Source organism: Pleurodeles waltl, chromosome 8, assembly GCF_031143425.1.
Source record: "Pleurodeles waltl isolate 20211129_DDA chromosome 8, aPleWal1.hap1.20221129, whole genome shotgun sequence".
Lineage (NCBI taxonomy): Eukaryota > Metazoa > Chordata > Amphibia > Caudata > Salamandridae > Pleurodeles > Pleurodeles waltl.
The window spans coordinates 1,257,997,689-1,258,019,328 of NC_090447.1; positions in this window are offsets into that span (position 1 = coordinate 1,257,997,689).

Below are 21,640 nucleotides of genomic sequence, written 5' to 3' on the forward strand. Positions count from 1 at the left end.
AAGCCTACAAGCACCTTTTAGCCCTGAAACTCCTCAAACCTTAACAAGAGTTCCAAACGGACGGTTGACTTCTGCCCACCCTCCGCAAATCTTAGTATCCTTTTCCAAGCCTGTGAAAGACCCCATGGAGCTTGCCTCTTAATACCCGCATTCTATGTTGAGGTCTGATTATAAAATCCTGAACAAGGTTATAGCGGGCAGGCTGTGTGAACACATGCCACGTCTGGTGCACACAGGTAGGTCCACCACCACTTTAAATATACACCTTCTGCACAGGGTAATGAAGCTTCCTCTGGTCCAGTGGCCATTTGCTGCATGCTTTGTGCTGGACTTGCATGAAGCATTTGATATAGTGGATTGAAATTGCCCGTTTTTGACCGTTTCTACTTTTGGCATCAAGGGATGACTAGATGCGTTAATTTTACTCATATACATTGAACGAACAGTGCGGGTGAATATTGGCCAGTGTATCTTCCCCTGTTTATGAGTGAGCAGAGGAATGTGGCAAGTCTGTCCGCTGTCCCCTCTGCTCTTTGGCCTCGCAACGGAGCCCTTATCCCTGAGGCTCCAACAGCAGGGGCGTTCCTGGAGCATCCCATTGTCTGGGGAGATCCATGTAGTCTTGTTATATGCAGATGATGCATTATTCTACATCTGAAACATACAGTAGGGCATAGCTGATATCCAAGACATACCCCTGGAGTTTCATGTTGCTTCTGGCCTGGGGGTGACCTGTGCCAAATCATGCCTGTTTATGCTGCACCCGAACTGTCCCCAGCAGCATTTCATTGTGGATTCCAATCCTTTGTGTTAGGAGCCCCGCACGTTTTGATACCTTGGCATAAACATCTATCACGAGACAAAGTATCTAATAGATGACAACCTTATAAGAAGCATAGCAACCCGCATCCCCACATGGCTTTTTGGAGCACTTTGCAAGGTAGAGTGTCCCTATCTAAGTTGGTAATGCTCCCTCTGCTACTTTACTTTTCCTATAACCTCCTGGTCTGTGTCACCCAGAGGCACATCCCATCCATTACACTTGGCCATAAGGAGTTTCATTCAAAACAAGGGGAGTTGCCACATTGCACTCCGTAAACTACAGTTGTCCCTAGACTAAGGGGTATTTGGTGCTCCAGATTTTGAACATTACTAGTTGGCGGCCCAGGTGCATTGGTCGGCAAGTTGTTTGTCAGGCCATCACACAGAAGAACTTGAATCTCCCACAGCAGCCCGAGCACACTTTGTGGTCTAGCGGATCTTCCTCCCCCAGGACAGGCTTTCACATGATGCTAATGGATTATTGCTGATCACATGAGAGTTTTAATCAGAGCTTGCGATACATCACGCAGATTCTTTGCTTGAGATACCACTGAGCTACATAACCTCATTCAGCAAAATGTTTGGTAGCGTGGGCACGAGGGCCTGGGTAGAGGCAGGCATAAGTACACTAGTTGCTTTGTATCAGGGGGGTACATTATTTTCTTATAAATGCTTACAGGAGGAACATGCCCTTCCAGCAGGTCATTTCTTGGCATACGGGCGCTTGCTGGGCCACCGTGGAAATACTCTGGGCCATCACAGACAATATGCCAGTACAGCGACAAACAACACATTACACATAGTTTATACAGTGGAAAAGGAAATTTGGCAGTGAATTACATCATGCAATACATAGCTATCAGCTATGTAGGTACCTTGCAATCTCGTATGCATGGGAACGTCACTCGAGGGTGGCCGTACTCCAACTTGGGGTATCATGTGCACTGCATTGTGAGGGCTGTCTGGTTGGGGCAGTGGAAATTGCCTGGTACGATTTGCAATTTGAGGGCGGCTAACTATGGTGGAAGGCTGCTGGTCAAGGAATTCAGGAGCACTCAGAGTTACGCTGTATGTAATAAGTGCTGTGTTGGGAAATAAAACAGAAATAATTATTTGGAAAAGAACTGAACTCTCTAATTGGGAGCAGAAAGGCAAACTTTGGCCATGTGTCGGTTGCTTCTTAATTGTATGAAGTTCCTGGTGACAGTGAGCACATAAAGGGTAGTTACATGAGAGGTTGCTTTAACAGGAGGGGATGGGTGGATTGAGGAGAAAGGTGGCGGTTCTCCTTTGTGATGTGTACACCTGCATAGGGGGATTGCAAGAGAAGTTCTCATCTGACTGGGGAATTGAGAGGTGTTGTGTGGGTAAACTGATGAAATCGTGATGCCTTCATCAATATGGGGCCTCCCGTTGGCATGGGTAAGGTTCCACTTTGTCATTGGGTAAGGCTGTGGTTTAGTGAGTTATGGGTTTTTCAAGGGGAAGCACCTGCTGTAAGGGCCTTATATTGTAGCAACATCACATCCCATGCTGCTGCGATGGGGCACTGTCTGATACAGCCGGCCTACAAACAGTGTAGTGCAAGCCTATCTGCCTCATCCTAGCAGGACACTGCCAATTGCCATGGGCCTGCGACGCGGTTGCGGGGCCTTTCAATACAAACAGAGGAGACATTTGGCCAATAAGAGGGCCAGCTTAGCAAATTTGGCTTGTACTTTGTGTTGGTTCCATCAATGGGAATAATCCTAGTGCGGTGGCGTCCCATTTTTTCAGTGCATTAAGTTATGGGACTGTGGCCAAAGTGCTATGCAGCTTGTCCCAAAAGTGTGCCAATGTGGAGCAGGACTAGAGCATGTGTTGAAGGTGCACCACTGGGAAAGAGCATCTCAGGCAGGTGAGGTGTGCCACTAGGAATATTCTGTTAAGGGGTGAGGGGTTGAGGTAGCCCTTATGTAGAAGCACTTATTGGTTATTCTTGTAGCATGCTTTATGTCTTACCATCTTATGTGATTCCAGGGCCCTGGCACATTGATGATCATGAAAATACCTCCTGTGGTTCTCCGTACAGAACTGCCTAAGTTGCATCAGGGGTATGTCGAAGTGTTCCAATGGCTTTACAAAGCCAAATGATAAGATGTCACCCGTGTACCATTTGATATATTGTACAAACAACTTTGTGTCTAGTTTTTTCTGTAAGGATTTACCATAGGGAGTCCATTGAGGCAGCAGGCATCAGTATGTGAATTGTCCTGGGAGATGGCATAGTCCTGGTCAAAATCTGGCCGTCCTGGAAGAGGTCTTCCACTGTGTCAAATGAGTGTGCCTGCCAGTCTGGTAGCTGCTCTCTTGTCAATGAGCCCTACACGCTGGTGAGGCCCTGTATTGCAATGTTAGGGGCATATGGAGCAATCTGGTTTGTTTGTTAGGCGAAAGTTTCTGGTTAGACATTTCCACGGCAACCATCCAGGAAAGGAGCAGGGCATCATCAGTGGTGATCTTGAATGTGTTTTTGCCCACCAGCCATCGAGCCACCCAATCAAGCTGTGCCACCAGGTAGTAAGACTCGAAACATGGGTCCCCTCAAACCTCCCTGAACCACTGTCAACCCAACATTCCAGATTGTATCCCCCATCAAATGATCTAGATCACAGAAGTGGTATGGTGGAAAGGCTGGTACGTTGACAAAATACTGCAATTGGGGAAGGATTATCATCTTTGAGAATGCAATCTTGCCGGTGAGGGCTCTGGGGAGCTGCTGACAGAGTTGCCCTCAAATTTGTCTTCCTGCAAGTGGTGAAGTGGAACCCCAGGTAACGGAAGGCTGTGGACTTCCAAGCTAAGGGTGTAGGGGCAATGCTGGCGGTGTGGGGTTTCACCTCGGAACAAGAAAGTATAGAATTTTCCCTAGTTAACTTGGAGCCCAGTCACCGCTTCGAAGTCCTGAAAGGCAGATGTCAAACAGGAGGTGTCGATTTTCATGTCTCAGATGTAAAGTAGAACATAATTTGCATAAAGGAACACTAAGTTCCTCCGTGCAGCTGTATCCTCCTCCCCCCCCCCACACACACAAACAGGGCTCTTCCAACTGAGGCAGTGCGCCATTGGCTACATGGATCTGGAGAACAGGATTGGGGAGATGGGACAACCCTGTTTAACCACGACCAACAGGAAAGGGGGGCAATATTAGGCAGCCCACTTGGACCCTTGAAGGGAGGTTTATGTTTTAGTAGTTTGTTGTAAGGCTAGGCGGCGGCATGGACCTAGAACGAAGGATGATAGGGTCGCAAACAGGTGCTCCATAAGACTCAATCAATACAGACTATTAGGCTGATCTAGTATATAGTGAGGATGCCTGGTCTATTACACTGAATAGGCGACAGATATTATAGGGGTGGCCAGTTAGCTGTGTAGGTCAGAGTGATACATACTGAAGAATGGCAGATTGCAATTGTAATATCCAGCCTGTAGGCAGGGTGATTTCTGTTCTTGTAGGGGACCACCACACCAGCAGTTATCAAGGTTTGTCCCCTTATGAGTGGATTCGAGCTGTGTATTTGCTAGAGGTTAGGCTGGCAATCTGAGAGATACTGCAGTACGGTGCCTCAGGAAGCCCTCGTTAATAGTGGGGAGCAGACTGATTAAAAAGCCGCCTACAGTGTTGAAGAAAGAAGTAGATGGGCTGGCCCGTGGTTTTTGGTTTTTACAGGTAGTCTGCTAATGGCAGGGTCACAACCTGGTCATGAGTTTCATTGGCATGCTTCACTTGGCGTTAGCCTGGCATGACTCAGCATGTACCTAACAAGTGCACTTTGTCCATAAGGTCTTGGGTGGTCTGTTTTTGGGTCTTCAGCTGTGGTACCATCTCTGTGATATTACGTTCTGTGTTGGTGAACCGGGAAGCCAGTTTTCGCAGGTCCTTCTGAAGGAGACCAAATTCCACACATCTCCTTTATGTGCGCTTCTACTGATGAGCAAGAGGATTTATTGGTAAGTAGGATGGTGGCCTGTTTTTCACCCCAAGTCCTGTGGAGAGCTGGAGGTATTTGCCCTGTGTCAAGGCTCCTCCCCATGATGGAGTGTGGGATAGGGTGGACGGGGTTGAGGTTTTGGTGATTTCTGTTTACCCATGGCGTGTTCCAAGTCTAACCGCGCCAATTACGTTGCTGGATCACTGTATGCAGGATGACTAAAATCATGTTCCGTGGGGTAAAAGTCTGCTAGTGTCAGCTGTGGTCTTTGTAGTAGCCAGCTCCCTACACCCTCCCCCTCCCCCTCTGCCGGGCATGCCCCGGTATGGTATGCAAGGTTGGTTCTGCCAGTCGACAGTCTGATGCAGCACTGTGTCTATGTCGTGTGTGTGTGTGTGTAATGGCAGGATTAATGTTGATTGCGGCATTCAGGTCCTGGAGCAAAGTTACTCCACGGCTGCCATCTTTGGCTCCATGGCAACCCCATAAGCACCCTCTCCTACACACACTGTATATAATGGGTTGAGGCTGTAGACTTGTCACCTGGTTTGTTTGTGCACTAGCATACACCGCACACAACCTCTTAAATGTAGTCCTTAGGGGAGTGGGGCTTAGGTGGCGAGTCGACAAGGAAATACTGAAACAGTACTTACATACCCCAGGATGATGCAGAATACCAAGTTCAGTAGATCCTGCATAATATATTTCATGTAGCTTACCTCACTCCTGCAACTCTGTCCTAAATGTTTGGGTCCTCCTCTGTTTGCCCGAGATGCCAACATGCAGGTGCTGACCACGATGCACGTATTCTGGAGTTGCTCAGTCTGTAACCTTATGGGTGTCAGTGTCCAACTTGCTGAGAGGTGACTGGATGTGTTCACAATGGAAGTTGCACTGTTGGGATTGTTCAGGTGCTCAAAAACAGATAAAGCTGCAAACCGGTTTATAACCAAACATTGCTGATTAGCATGCAGACTAATTGCCATGCACTGGAAAGCCCAGGTATTGTTAGATATAGCCCACTGGTGTGCGGCAGTACTGAAGTGGGGACAGGAGAGGAGCTCAGGAGGCAAGAAATATGAGGACTACGCAAATACCCCAGAAATGTGGAATGGGAAGCACTATTACTTGATTTGCACACATTCAAGAGTTGGTGGCCCGTACTTAAACCTACCCCTGGCGGGGACATAACCCCCCCATCCCCCTTTTATCCACATTCCCACACCTCCATCATAACCCCTTCCAGCCTGTCCATGGGTGACTGACAACACCCTTCTGTTACACCCTTTGATGTCCCCGAATAGCTTCCTAGTGGCCATTATAGCTTCATGGATGTCACTGTTGATTTTCAATGTTTGCAGTACATGCTTGAGATAGCAAGATTGAATAGCACTTATGGTAATGGCAGAATGTGAGTTAACAATCGACACATGACTTGTTTTACCAATGTTGCTGTTTAAGGACTGAACCAAGGACTCCTGCTGATACTGATGTGAAACTATTTTAATAATGACGATGTAGGTGGATTGCGGATTTTACTAATGATAATGTAACTTTCATAGATGTAATTTATTCAAGATTGTGATATTGAAAATGCAATTTAAAACTGGTTAAAAAAAAAGTTATTGGAGATGCAGTTGGGTAGTTAGCTTTCACTAAAAAATACCTAATGTAGGTCAGCACTAATGAGGGGACACATTAGCAAAGCACATTTACTTTGATAATTATTGAAATTATGAACTATGATTCAATCTCAAGACCGGAGCCATGGATTATGCATTTCCTTTGTCCATTTTATTAATCAGCAGCCTTTACAATTAGAAAAAAAAACCTTTATTTCACAGAAATCTTAGGGAAGGGGTATTCCCACATAACCTATCAAACTCTAAATTCATAACATAGTCCATGTTTATGTCCCCTCTTTCTTCGTGAGATAAAAATGGTCAGTTCCTTCTTGTTCATTCCCGTTTGGAGCCGTCATTCCCTAGAAGAGAAAATACACACCTTGTAACTATTCCATGCAGAACCAATATGACGTTCAAGTGGAGGGCACGCAAATAGCAATGTCACCTTAAATTCTCAAATACAGTATTCAAAAGCATGATAATGGCAAAATAGTCATACTACTACCCATAGGAAAGTCCAAATGTATCATGCATCAACTTTGTCACTGGGTCAACAGAAACCTCTTGCTAAAGCGGGTGTTGGTCTTCATGTCCTTAACCCCTTCACTGCCATGGACATAATGCTATTAAGAACGAGTTACTTACCTTCGGTAGCGACTTTTCTGGTGGATACATTAGCTTCCTGTGTATTCCTCACCTAATGAATACTCCCATTGCGCCAGGATTCGACGGAAATCTTCTTCCTAGGTTCTGCACGTCGACGAGGACGTCACAGTTGCCCATGCGATGCCGTCTGACGTCATACAGGCAATAAGAGGTCCTCGCCGACATCAGTACCAATATTTTTTACGTGCCTGAGAATATTAGGCCATTGAGATGAAAGAACAATAGTAATATTTAATGATATTCCAAACACATCATTCTGAGAATTCAACCTACCATTTGTTTTTTTTAAACAAGTAAATAAATATATGAACTATATATATATATATATATATATATATATATATATATATATATATATATATATATATATATATATAAACATATATACATAATATATACAAATCCTCAAAACCAAGAGGAGCACACTCAAGAATTACTTGTTTAGACCAAACAGGCAACGGGGAGGCGGGTGGGACCGTGAGGAATCCACAGGTAGCTAATGTATCCACCAGAAAAGTCGCTACCGAAGGTAAGTAACTCGTTCTTCTGATGGATACAACTACCTGTGGATTCCTCACCTAATGAATAGAGTCCCAAAGCAGTACCGCACTCTGTGGTGGGTGCCTGAATGGTCAAACCAAGAAATCCTGCAGCACTGACCGTGCAAAATGGCCATCCCTTCTGACCTCAGAGTCCAAGCAGTAATGCTTCGCAAAAGTATGAAGGGATGACCAAGTTACGGCCTTGCAGATGTCGACCACAGGAACACCCCTAGCCAAGGCCGAAGAGGCCGACTTAGCTCTGGTGGAATGAGCTCTTATACCATCAGGAGGATCCTTCTTTGCTAAAGAGCAACACATTTTAATGCAAAGAGCAACCCACCTGGAGAGTGTTCTCTTGTGGACTGCCTTTCCTCTCCTCTTTCCCACGTATCCGATGAAAAGCTGATCCTCCAGCCTGAAATCCTTTGTCCTGTCTATATAAAAGCTTAGCGCCCTCTTTGGGTCCAAGCGGTGTAGTCTCTCTTCTTCCTTTGACGGATGAGGCGGAGGATAAAACGTGGATAGAGTAATTGTCTGGGCCAAATGAAAGGGTGAAACAACCTTCGGAAGGAAAGCAGCCTTCGTCCTCAACACCACCTTATCCCCATAAAAAGATGTATAAGGGGGTTTTACCGATAGAGCCTGCAACTCACTCACTCTCCTTGCAGAGGTAATTGCAACCAGGAAAACCGTTTTAAGAACCAATAATCTTATGGGGCAAGAATGCATAGGCTCAAAAGGGGACCCCCATAAGGAAAGTTAGAACCAAGGTCAAATCCCATTGAGGCATAACGAAAGGAGTCGGAGGGATTTTATTCATAAGGCCCTTCAAGAATCTAAGTACTCTTGGGGATTTAAATAAAGAAGGCTGGTCTGGAAGACAAAGAAAGGCTGACAAGGCAGACAAGTAACCCTTGCACAACCCCTCTGTGCTAAAGACAAAGCAAAAGATAAAACATCTGACAAATGAGCACGTAAGGGATCAATCTGCCTCTCTCCACACCAAACCACAAATTTAGACCACCTATTAGCGTAGATAGATTTAGTGGAGTGTCGCCTGGCCGATGAGATAACATCCACTACATCAGGCAGGACAGAGAAAGAACTCAGGTTGCCCCGTTCAATCTCCAGGCATGAAGGTGCAGGTTCTGGACGTGGGGGTGTAAAACCTGCCCCTGCGACTGCGAGAGGAGGTCTGCCCTGAGAGGGAGACGGAGCGGAGGGCACAGTGAGAGTTGGAGAAGGTCCGAGTACCACACCCTCCTTGGCCAATCCGGAGCAATTAAGATGACTTGAGCCCGGTCTTGGCGAATTTTACTCAACACACAAGGAATCAAGGGTATGGGGGGGGAAACGCGTAAAGCAACTGGTCGCACCAGGTCATCTGAAACGCATCCCCCAAAGCTCCTTGTACCGGATACTGGAGGCTGCAGAATAACGGGCAGTGTGAGTTCTCCCGGGTGGCAAACAGATCTATCCGAGGAAACCCCCACATCTGGAAGATTAACCAGACTTGATCTGGATGGAGACGCCACTCGTGATCGGCCGAGAAATGGCGACTGAGATTGTCCGCACGTACGTTCAAGACTCCGGCCAGATGATTTGCTACCAAGCAAATCTGATGGTCCTTTGCCCAGGACCATAGCCGTAGAGCTTCTCTGCAGAGAAGGTACGACCCTACCCGTCCCTGTTTGTTTATATACCACATCGCAGTAGTGTTGTCCGTCAGGACCTGAACCGACTGACCACGAAGGGATGGGAGGAAGGCCTTGAGAGCCAGACGTACAGCCCGTAACTCCAACAGATTTATATGAAACACCTGTTCTACTAGAGACCAAAGTCCCTTGATCTCCACGTCCCACAGATGAGCTCCCCACCCTAGAGTGGAAGCATCCGTTATTACTGTGGCCACAGGCGTAGCTTGTGACAACGGCCTTCCTCTGGAAAGATTGCCGTCCGCAATCCACCATTTCAAATCCATGGCAGCATCTCTGGAGATTCTCACTGAGCCTTCGAGATCCCCTTTGTGTTGAGACCACTGCCTTCGGAGGCACCACTGAAGAGCCCTCATGTGCCAGCGAGCATGCATGACCAACAGTATGCAAGAAGCAAACAGACCGAGCAGACGTAGGACCTTGAGGACTGGAATGACTGCTCCACTTTTAAACATTGGAATCAACGCCTGAATGTCCTGAATCCGCTGAGGCGGAGGAAAGGCTCGGTTCAATGTTGTATCCAGTACTGCCCCTATGAACAGGAGGCGCTGAGAGGGCTCTAGGTGAGATTTGGGCATGTTCACCCAAAAGCCCAGGTCGAACAACAACTGGGTTGTCGACTGCAGGTGATGCAACACAAGCTCCGGAGACCTGGCTTTGATCAACCAGTCGTCTAGATAAGGAAATACTGCTATCCCATTCCTTCTGAGCTCTGCCGCAACCACCGACATCACCTTCGTGAAGACTCGAGGTGCTGAAGTAAGACCAAACGGGAGGACCGCAAACTGATAGTGCTGCGACCCCACCACAAAACGGAGATACTTCCTGTGCAACCTGAGTATCGGGATATGAAAGTAAGCATCCTGCAAGTCGACAGACACCATCCAATCTCCATTGCTCAGCGCCAAAAGCACCTGAGCTAGGGTCAGCATCTTGAACTTTTCCTGTTTGAGGAACCAATTCAAGATCCTTAGGTCCAGGATTGGTCTCAACCGACCATCCTCCTTGGGAATCAGGAAGTACCTTGAATAACAACCTTGACCCCTTTCCTGCTCTGGGACCAACTCCACCGAGCCCTTTGAAAGGAGGACTTGAACCTCCTGTTCCAACAACAGGAGGTGTTCTTCTGAACAATAAGATGGGCAGAGCGGGATGGGGGGCGGAAACTCCCAAAAGGGAAGGGTGTAGCCTTTTCTCACAATGCTGGTAACCCAGGAGTCTGAAGTTATGACCTCCCACTTGTGGAGAAAATTCAGTAACCTCCCCCCTACAAGAGTGGAGTGAGTGGGAATTGGTGAAAGCCTAAGGCTGCTTCACCTGCTGCACCCCTCCAGAAGAAGAGGAAAAGGCAGAGTGCTGCTGAGAGGCTCCCCTGGTACGGACCCTACCCCTCCCTCTAAAAGATCTATAGGAGAGAGCAGAGGTACGCTGCTGGAATTTCCCTCGAAAGGAGGAGCCACGACCAAATCCTCGAAACCTCCTAAAAAATCTGGAGGAGGCAGAAGAAGTGGCTGGCAAGCCCAGCGACTTGGCCGTGGCCTTGCTCTCCTTGAACCTCTCTAAGGCCGAATCCGCCTTGGCACCAAAGAGCTTGTCCCCATCAAAAGGAAGGTCCAGTAGGGTCGACTGCACATCAGAGGAAAATCATGAGTTACGAAGCCAAGCCTGCCTCCTCGTAACTACAGCAGTGCCCATTGCCCTAGCAATGGAGTCAGTTGTATCCAACCCAGATTGGATAACCAGAGTTGCAGCTGCCTGAGCGTCCAATACTAGATTTAACAGCCCCTGAGGGACCTCCGTATGCGTTGATGCAATCTCGTCCATCAGGGCATAAATGTACCTTCCTAAAATACATGTAGCATTGGTGGACTTCAATGCCATGCTACACGAAGAGAACACCTTTTTGGATGCCATGTCCATCTTCTTGGAGTCTCTATCTGAGGGCACAGATGGAAAAGAGCCAGGAGCAGACCCTGCCGAGCAGGAAGCCTGGACCACCAAGCTTTCAGGTGTTGGATGTCTGGTAAGAAAACCAGGGTCAGCCGGTGCAGCCCGATACCTCCTAGCCACAGATCTATTGACAGCTGAAAAAGACCCCGGCTTCTTCCAGACTTCCAAAACAGGGTCCAGCAAAGCCTCATTGAACGGCAAAAGTGGTTCTGCCGATGTAGAGGCCGGGTGCAACACCTCTGTCAACAAATTCTGCTTGGCTTCAGTTACCGGCAAAGGAAGATCCAAGAAGCTAGCTGCCTTCCTGATAACAGAATGGAAAGTGGCCGCCTCTTCTGTATACTCCCCAGGAGATGACAAGTCCCACTCGGGGGAAGTATCTAGGCCACTAGCAGTGTCCAGCCCATGGAGACCCTCACGAGAGTCCTCAATCTCTCCTTCCTCCATGTTTTGTCTCTGGTACTCCTGCTCTTCAAGGAGGCGGAGAGCAAGCCTCCTCGAGTGCAGCCTCTCCTCTATCCTCGGCGTCAACATGGCATCAGCGGATGATGAAGAACGACGCCGATCGAGGAGTCGCATGGAGAGAAGACTGCTTCGGAGTTGCAGGAGGTCTAGACGGCGCCACTGGTTGAAACATCGAAGCTGCCGGAGCCGAAGTCTCAGGAGCCACCGGAGCCGATACCGGCGCCGAGCCCACGTTCCCCAGGGGGAGAAAGGGCATAAAGGGTGCCGGTCGAAGCGGAGCCGGAGCACCCATGTTGAAGGCCAAAGGGCCCGAAGGACCAGCCGGTCCACCACCTGGAGCCATCTGCTGGAAGATGGAAAACATTGCATTTAAAAATGCGGTACTATCAGCTCCAGGGGCCGGGAAAGCCGGGTACTGGGGTGCCTGGTTCAAAGGCGACACCGACCTCGACGTCTGCAACGACGGAGAAAATATTTGAGGCTGCGGAACCTCAAACACTGAAAGTGGTTGGCCCGATGACCCGGGCGAAGTCGGTGAGGCTGGAGAAGGCAACGGCGTCGACGGATGGGGAGTGATCGTGGGACTGACCTCCCAAGTCTTCCGACATCGAGTTGATAGTGACCTCGACCTCTCTTTACTCGACCGGCGCCGTGATTCTCGATGACGCCGGGAGTCCCGATGACGCCGATGAGACTTCGGTGACGAGGATTTTCGATGAGGTCTCTTTTCCTTCCTTTTCGACTTCGCCAGAAAAAGCTTAGCCTCGCGCTCTTTCAGGGCCTTAGGATTCATATGTTGACAAGAATCGCACTTGTCAACATCATGATCGGAACTAAGACACTACAAACAGTCTTAGTTAGTTACCGACATTTTGCCCCCACACTCACGGCAGGGCTTGAATCCTGACTTTTTTTGCGACATTGTAATCTCAAAGAAAAAAATAGATCCAAAAAACACACTGCAACTGTCGAACAGCAACAGTAGCTCCCTCGAAGATAACCGTTTCGAATGGCACGGAAAAAAGTGAACTGACGTCGGCGAGGACCTCTTATTGCCTGTATGACGTCAGACGGCGTCGCGTGGGCAACTGTGACGTCCTCGTCGACGTGCAGAAGCTAGGAAGAAGATTTCCGTAGAACGCTGGCGCAATGGGAGTATTAATTAGGTGAGGAATCCACAGGTAGTTGTATCCATCAGAAATAGGCTGATCTGCCCCCAGGGAGGGCAGAAGCCATTAGGCACCAGGGATGCTTTTATTTATATTGAGAACAGGAGTGACCCCTTAGGCAAGGGTTGTTCCCCCCCTCAAGCAATTTTTTTAAAAGATCATTTCTGCCCCCCCCAGGGGGCAGATTAGCCTTTATTAATTAGGCCGATCTTCCCCTTTTGACAGGGGGTGGGTTGCAGAAGCCACTAGAAACCAGGGTTTTTTTGTTGTTTTTTTTTTTAAACCTTTATACTGATAAGGGGTGCGACCCCTTATGCAAGCTCCCAAATGGCCTAAAGTACAAATTACTTACCTTCGGTAATGAAATATCTGGTAGAGACATATTCTAGTTGCAGATTCCTTACCTTAGAATTTCCCCCCAGGCGTTAGACTGCATCTGGAGATTTTTCTTCGAGCAATACCCTTGGGCATCTGTAGGTGGCGTTCGACTCCGCAGGCATCGACTGATGCCTTGGTGACGTCTGGAGTAGTACATTGACGCCGCCCTCGCTCAGTGATGTCAGTTTCTTTTAACGACTTTCCACGCCAGAGCGCAGAGCCGCTAAGAACACTGAGATTGGTGCGACAGAGCTAAGGACCTGAAAGGATGGAACACCTGTCCCCAGAAATAATTTCGCAAAGCGGGGAGGATGGGTGGGCGGTAAGGAAGCTGCAACTAGAATGTGTCTCCCACCAGATATTTCAAATACCGAAGGTAACTAACCTGTACATCTGATAGAGACTTCTAGTTGCAGATTCCTTACCTTAGAATTGATACCCAAGCAATGCCATCCTATGTGGTGGGCTGCGAACAAAGATCATACTAGAAAGTCTTGCAGGACTGAACGACCAAAGTAGCCGCCTCGACGGACCTGACTATCCAGGCAGTAATGCTTATCAAACGTGTGCAGGGATGCCCATGTAGCTGCCCGACAGATATCCAGGACAGGAACTCCGCGTGCTAACGCAGTGGAAGCCGCAATTTCTCTAGTGGAATGAGCACACAAGCCTTCAGGAGGTTGCTTTTTAGCCAAAGTGTAGCACATTTTGATGCAAAGAAGCACCCATCGAGAGATGATATGCTTTGGCACTGCCTTCCCTTTCTTAGCACCCACATAGCCAAAGAGTTGATTGTCCACCTGGAAATCTTTAGTACAATGGAGGTAGAACACCAACACTCTTTTTGGGTCCAGACAGTGGAGTCTCTCCCCTTCTCATGGGAAGGGTGTGGGAGTGTGTAGAAGGTAGGCAAAGTGATGGACTGGCCTACATAAAATGGTGTAAATACCTTAGGAAGGAATGAAGCTCTAATGCGTAACACCACTTTGTCAGGGTGTACAGACAAGTTTGGAGGCATTGAAGAAAGCACCTGGAGCTCACTCACCCTGCAAGCAGAGGTGATAGCGACAAAGAAAGACTGTTTGAATGCGAGGATCCGCAAGGGACAATTATGCATTGGCTCAAAGGGGGTACACATTAAATAAGTAAGTACAAGATTAAGATCCCACTGAGGCATAATAAATGGAGTGGGAGATAATAAGTGGGTGAGCCCTTTTAAGAACCTACTGACAATAGGAGATTTAAAGAGTGAGGGCTGATCAGGTAACCTTTAAGGGTGCCCAAAGCAGAGCCCTGCTGGGCTAAATAATGAACAGAAGAACCTCTGACAGAGGGGCACAAATGTGATCAACAGATTTGTTGGTACACCATGCCACAAGATTTATTCCAACGACAGGCTTATACAGTTTTAGTCGATGGATGCCTGGCTGCCAAGAAACATTGCAGACTTTGGGTGGAAGGGCAAATGCATTCAACTGTTGCAGCTCAATCTCCACGCATGAAGGTGGAGGTTGGACAGGTGCCGATGGAGAACCGTCCCCTGCTGCTGTGACAGAAGATTCGCCCAAAGAGGCAGTCTGAGTGGAGGATGGATGGACGGACATGCTCAATAGCTCTGGATACCACACTCTTCAAGCCCAGTCCGGAGCCACCAAGATAACTTGGGCCCGGTCGTACTTGATTTTCTTGAGAACTCTGGGTAGAAGAGGGCTAGACGGGAAGGCGTACAGGAGGCTGGAGCTCCACTCGAGATGAAAAGCGTCTCCGAGCGAGTGCCGTCTTCGAAAATTCCAACATGCAAAACAGCTGACATTGCGTGTTCTCTGCGGAGGCAAACAGATCTAACCAAGGCTCTCCCCACTTGAGACCTTGCGTCACCTCCAGATAGAGACGCCATTCATGATCGACTGTGCGTCAAGCGGCTGAGTTTGTCTGCTCTGGCGTTGAGAGCCTGCCAGATGTTCAACCATCAGCGTAATGCCCTGATATTCCAGCCATGTCCAGAGGCGTAGTGCTTCCTGACAAAGGGTCCAGGACCCTACCCCGCGTTGTCTGTTGGAGTACCACATGGCGGTAGTGTTGTCTGTGAACACCTGCACCACTTTCCCTTTGAGAGAGGGAAGGAATGTTTTTGACCTAAGCCTGATTGCCCGGAGCCCGGAGCTCCAGCATTTTTATGTGGAGCCCGACTCCGCCGGAAACCAGAGGCCTCTGATCTCTGCTTCTCCCATGTGTCCACACCAACCCACAAGTGACACATCTGTCACTATAGAGAGATCTGGTTGGGGAATGGAGAGGGATCTGCTGTTGACACAATTTGGATTCTAAAGCCACCACTGCAGGTCTTTCGCAGTCCCCTCCGAGATCTGGACCATGTCTGAGCGATTTCCCTGATGCTGCGCCCACTGGAACTTTAGGTCCCACTGCAGAGTGCGCATATGCCATCTGGCATGTGTACTAGCAGGAAACAGGAGGCCATGAGGCCCAGCAGGCTCACACTCACCGAAACCCAAGACCGAGGCTGAAAGAAAGATCTGAATCATAGCCTGAAGGTCTTGGACTAGATTGTCTGGAGAATAAGCGAGAAATTGCACTGTATCCAGAACAGCTCTAATGAAAGTGAGCGTCTGAGAGGAAGTCAGGTGTGACTTCGGCACGTTTATAGTGAACCCCAGCTTGTGCAGGAGGTTCGCCATAGTCTGAAGGTGAGAGACGACTGTCTGGGGAGAAGGCGCCTTCAACAGCCAGTCATTGAGGTAGGGGAAAACTGAGACCCCTAACCTGCACAGATGAGCTGCAACCACCGCCATCATTTTTGTGAACACCATAGGGGCGCTGGTAAGGCCGAAAAGGAGCATGGTAAACTGAAAGTGCTCGTGACCTACCATGAATCGTAGGTAACGTCTGTGGGCAGGCAGGATGGGGATGTGAAAATAAGCGTCCTGCAAGTCCAACGCTACCATCCAGTCTCATGGGTCTAAGGCAGAAAGAACATGAGCCAGGGTGACCATTTTTAATTTCTCCTTCTTGAGGAAGTAGTTCAGGACCCGAAAGTCTAGGATTGGATGTAAGCCCTTGTCCTTCGTTGGTATAAGAAAGTAGCAGGAATAACAACCACAACCCACTTCTGGCACAGGGACTCTTTCTATAGCTCCCTTGGCCAAGAGAGCCATGACTTCCTGGTGGAGAAGCACAAAATGATCCTCCGGAAGATGATGGAAGGATGGTGGCATGTGTGGTGCTGCAGATTCCAAAGGAGGGTGGGGAGGAGTAGCTCTTCCGAATGATCTGCAAAACCCACCCATCAGTGGTGATAAGTTCCCAGTGGGGCAGGTGATGGCGGATCCTGCCCCTAACTGGGTAGGAGTGACGGGACGGACTAAGAGGGTTTGGAGACTGCAGGGGGGGGGGGGCAGAGGTGGAATGGACAGACCTATGGTTCCCTGTCTCACAGCCACGTGGAATTCCGCGACCTCGGCCATGCATAGGCTGCCCAGCGTGCATGGCACGATGGCTGGGTTGAGGACATGACAGGGTGCCCCTTCCGTGTTCCACGAAATGGATGAAAAGCTGAATGCGGTGGACGAGTGGCGGAGGAAAGACCAAGGGTCCGAGCCGTAGACTGGGAATCATTGAATCTCTCCAAGGCAGAGTCCGCTTTGTCTCCAAAGAGACGGGTGCCATCAAAGGGCATGTCCATGAGTGACTGTTTGACATCCCCCAAGAAGCCACAAGTGCGTAACCAGGCATGGCACCGTAAGGCCACTGTTGTTGCAACCGACCTGCCCAGAAAGTCTCTCGTATCCCGCCCACAACGGATAGTGAACTTTTCTGCATCTCTCCCATCTTTCACTGCTTGGGAGACGATAGCACGGGCCTCCTCCGGTATCTGCGGCAGGACTTGCACAACTGTAACCCACAGGGAGTGGGTATAACGTCACAAAAAACATGCAGTGTTCACAGACCGCAGTGCGAGGCTGCAGGAAGAAAACAACTTCTTGGCAAATTGTTCTAGCTTTTTGGATTCACTATCCTGGGGTACGGAAGGGAATGCGCCTGGATAACACGACTCTCAGGAGTGGGGTGTTGGGACAGGAATTTTGGGTCGGTCGGTGCAGGCCAATGGCGGCTAGCAATAGTCCTGTTCACAGGAGCCCCTGTGTTGGGTTTGGACCATGTACCCAAAAGGACATCTGTGAGGGCCTCATTGAATGAGAGAAGGGGTTGTGAAGTAGAAGCCCCAGGCTGAAGCACCTCAGTCAGGAGATTAGACCTGACTTCCACAGTAGGTAGCTCAAGGCTGAGGACCTCAGCTGCCCTACTGACCACCATACTGTAAGTTGCTTCCTCCGCCGTAGCCACAGTAGGAGGAGACAGCATGCCAGCGTCAGGAGAAGTATCCAGACCACTGGCTTCGCCCAAATCCTGTTCCCAGTCCACAGCATGGTCATCCTGGTATTCATAATGGTCCAGGGATCCATCCAATTCCTCCCCATAGGAAGACAGCATGCCAGCGTCAGGAGAAGTATCCAGACCACTGGCTTCGCCCAAATCCTGTTCCCAGTCCACAGCATGGTCATCCTGGTATTCATAATGGTCCAGGGATCCATCCAATTCCTCCCCATAGGAAAAAGGTTCCGAATCAGACCTTGGGTGAATAGGCCCCACTGAAGCCGATGGTGCAGTCGACCGATGCCTCTCCGAGTCGTCTGGGATAAATTCTTGTTCTCCTCCAGGGGAACCCACAAACTATGGGTACCTCTCGAATCCCTATAAAGTTGGCAAAAATATAAATAAAAATAAATACGTATTTTTTTTAAAAAAACTTCTTAGCCAAAGCGTAGCACTTTTTGATGCAAAGAAGCACCCATCGTGAGATGTTACACTTCTGCACCGCCTTCCCTTTCTTCGTACCCCCCCCCCCAAAAAAAGAGTTCATCATCCAACCCGAAATCTTTGGTAAGATTGAGGTAGTATGCCTAGGCTCTTTTTGCATCCAGACGGTGGAGTCTCTCCTCTTCGTGAGAAGAATGTGGGAGTGAATAAAAAGGGAAAGTGATGGATTGGGCTTCATGAATGGGCGTAACCACTTTGTGAAGGAATGAGGCCCTCGTATGGAGCCCCACCTTGTCAGGGAAAACAGACAACAACGGGGGTTTAGAAGAAAGAGCCTGAAGCTCACTCACCCAGCGAGCACAGATCACGGCAACCAGAAGAGCAAGTTACTTACCTTTGGTAATGCTTTTTCTGGTGGATACATTAGCTGCCTGTGGATTCCCCACCTAATGAATTCTCCCCATGCGCAGCATTAGACGGAAACTTCTCTCTCTAGCTCTGCACGTCAGGCGAGGACATCACAATTGCCCGACTCCATGCGGCTCCGCTTGACGTTATCGTGGCAATAAGAGGTCCTCGCCGTCGTGCTGATGTCAGTTCATGCAATGTTTTAGGTGCCTTTGAAACATATAAAGAACATCGACAATCTACACCCTTTAAGATTAACAAGAATAAACTTTATAGAGAATCTTCATCTAAAAACTTTTTCACAGTTCTTTAAATAAGGGCACATACCAACATGAATGGTTTGCAAACTTGAAAATAACTTGAATGTGAACTATAAACATATATACATATGTAGAAACATTGAAACTGAAGTGCACACCCAAGCCGATCCTGGTATGACCAGACAGACAACGGGGAAGCGGGAGGGACCGTGAGGAATCCACAGGTAGCTAATATATCCACCAGAAAAAGCGTTACCGAAGGTAACTAACTTGCTCTTCTGATGGATACAACTACCTTTGGATTCCTCACCTAATGAATAGAGTCCCAAAGCAGTACCACCTCAGAGGGTGTCCGTCTGGTCAAACTAGGAAATCCTGCAGCACCGACCGCGCAAAATTGCCATCCATTTGCACCTCTGCATCCAAACAATAATGCTTCACAAAGGTGTAGAGGGAAGACCAAGTCACAGTCTTGCAGATGTCCACCATCGGAACACCTCTGGCCAAAGCCGATGAGGTTGACTTGGCCCTGGTGGAATGAGCCCTGATCCCCTCAGGAGGATCCTTCTTTGCCAATGAGTAACATATTTTAATACAAAGAACGGCCCACCTGGAGATCGCTCTCTTGTGGACGGCCTTCCCCTTCCTCACGTATCCAATAAAGAGTTGTTCATCCAACCGGAACTCTCACGTCCTGTCGACATAAAAACTGAGAGCCCTCTTAGGGTCCAGACGACGGAGTCTTTCCTCCTCCTTAGATGGATGCGTAGGAGGGTAGAACGTCAAGAGAGTTATTGATTGTCCCAAGTGAAATGGAGACACCACCTTGGGGAGGAAAGCCACCCTGGTCCTCAAAACCACCTAATCCTTATAAAAAGTGGTGAAAGGCGGGTGAGCAGAAAGAGCCTGCAGTTTGCTAACACGTCTAGCCGAAGTGATGGCCACCGTTTTGAAAAACAAATATCCTAAGGGGCAGCAAGGAAGTCAACACCAAATTCAAGTCCCACTGCGGCATAATAAAAGGCCTGGGAGGAAATTTATTAGTAAGCCCCCTCAAAAATCGAACAACCAAAGGAGATCTGAATAGGGAGGGCTGATCTGGAAGATATAAAAAAAGTCGAAAGGGCCGAAAGATAGCCCTTAACCGTGGGCAAAGCACAACCACGCTGAGCCAATGACAACGCGAACAACAAAACATCAGAAAGATGGGCACTTAAGGGATACATTTTCTTCTCCCCACACCAACGAACAAAATTAGCCCACCTACTTGCATAGACCAACTTGGTGGAGTGTCGTCTGGCTGATAAAAGAACGTCCACCACCTTCGGTGGGAGAGAAAAGGAACTCCGGTTGCCCCGTTCGAGCGCCAGGCATGAAGCTGCAGGCTTTGGAGGTGGTGTGTCGAACCTGCCCCTGCGAAAGGAGGTCTGCCCTGAGAGGGAGACGGAGCGGCGGGTACAGTGAGTTGGAGAAGGTCTGCATACCACACCCTTCATGGCCAATCCAGAGCTTTCAGAATGACTTGGGCCCGGTCTTGCCGAATCTTCCTCAAAACCCGAGGAATCAAGGGTATGGGAGGAAACGCGTAAAGCAACTGGTCGCACCAGGACATCTGAAACGCGCCCCCCCAACGCTCCTTGCATCGGATACTGGAGGCTGCATAACGACCGACAGTGCGCATTCTCGAGTGGCAAAGAGGTCTATTCAGGGAAAATCCCCCATCCGAAAGATGTAAAGAACTAGATCCGGATGCAGACACCACTCGTGGTTGTCCGAGAAGAAGCGACTGAGCTTGTCCGCATGTACGTTTTAGACCCCGGCCAAATGGTTTGCCACTACACAAAGCTGATGGTCCCGCACCCGGGACCAGAGTCGCAGAGCCTCTCTGCAAAGAAGGTACGACCCTACACCCCCCCTGTTTGTTGATATACCAAATCGCAGTTGTGTTGTCCATCAGAATCTGAACTGACTGACCGCAAAGGGAAGGGAGGAAGGCCTTGAGGGCCAAACAAATCGCCCGCAGTTCCAGCAGATTAATATGAAACCTCGGCTCTACTGGAGACCAACGACCCTTGATCTCCAGATCCTCCAGATGAGCTCCCCACCCTACGGTGGAGGCATCCGTTATCACCGTGGCCACCAGAGTTGGCTGCGAGAACGGCTTCTCTTGAGAAAGGTTGCCTTCCACAGCCCACCATCGGAGATCCGCTGCAGTGTCTCTGGAGACCCTTATCGATTCCCCGAGATCTCCTCTGTGCTGAAGCCACTGCTTGCGGAGGCACCACTGAAGAGCCCTCATATGCCAGTGTGCATGCGTGACCAACAGAATACAAGAAGCGAACAGACCGAGCAAACAAAGGACCTTGAGGACCGGAACTACTGCTCCTTCTTGAAACATTGGAACCAGCGCCTGAATGTCCCGTATCCGCTGTGGCGGAGGAAAGGCTCGATTCAATGTTGTGTCCAGTACTGCCACTATGAACAGGAGACGTTGAGAGGGCTCTAGGTGAGACTTGGGCACATTTATTGAAAAACCCAGACTGAACAACAACTGGGTTGTCAGCTGCAGATGACGCAGCACAAGCCCCGGAGACTCAGCTTTGATCAACCAATCGTCCAGGTAAGGGAATACTGCTACTCCCTTTCTCCTGAGGTGTGCTGCAACAACTGCAATCACCTTCGTGAAGACCCGTGGTGCGGAAGTAAGACCAAAAGGAAGGACCGCAAACTGGTAGTGCTGCGATCCTACCACAAACCGGAGATACTTCCTGTGCGACTTGAAAATAAGCATCCTGCAAGCCGACCAACACCATCCAATCCTCCTTGTCCAACA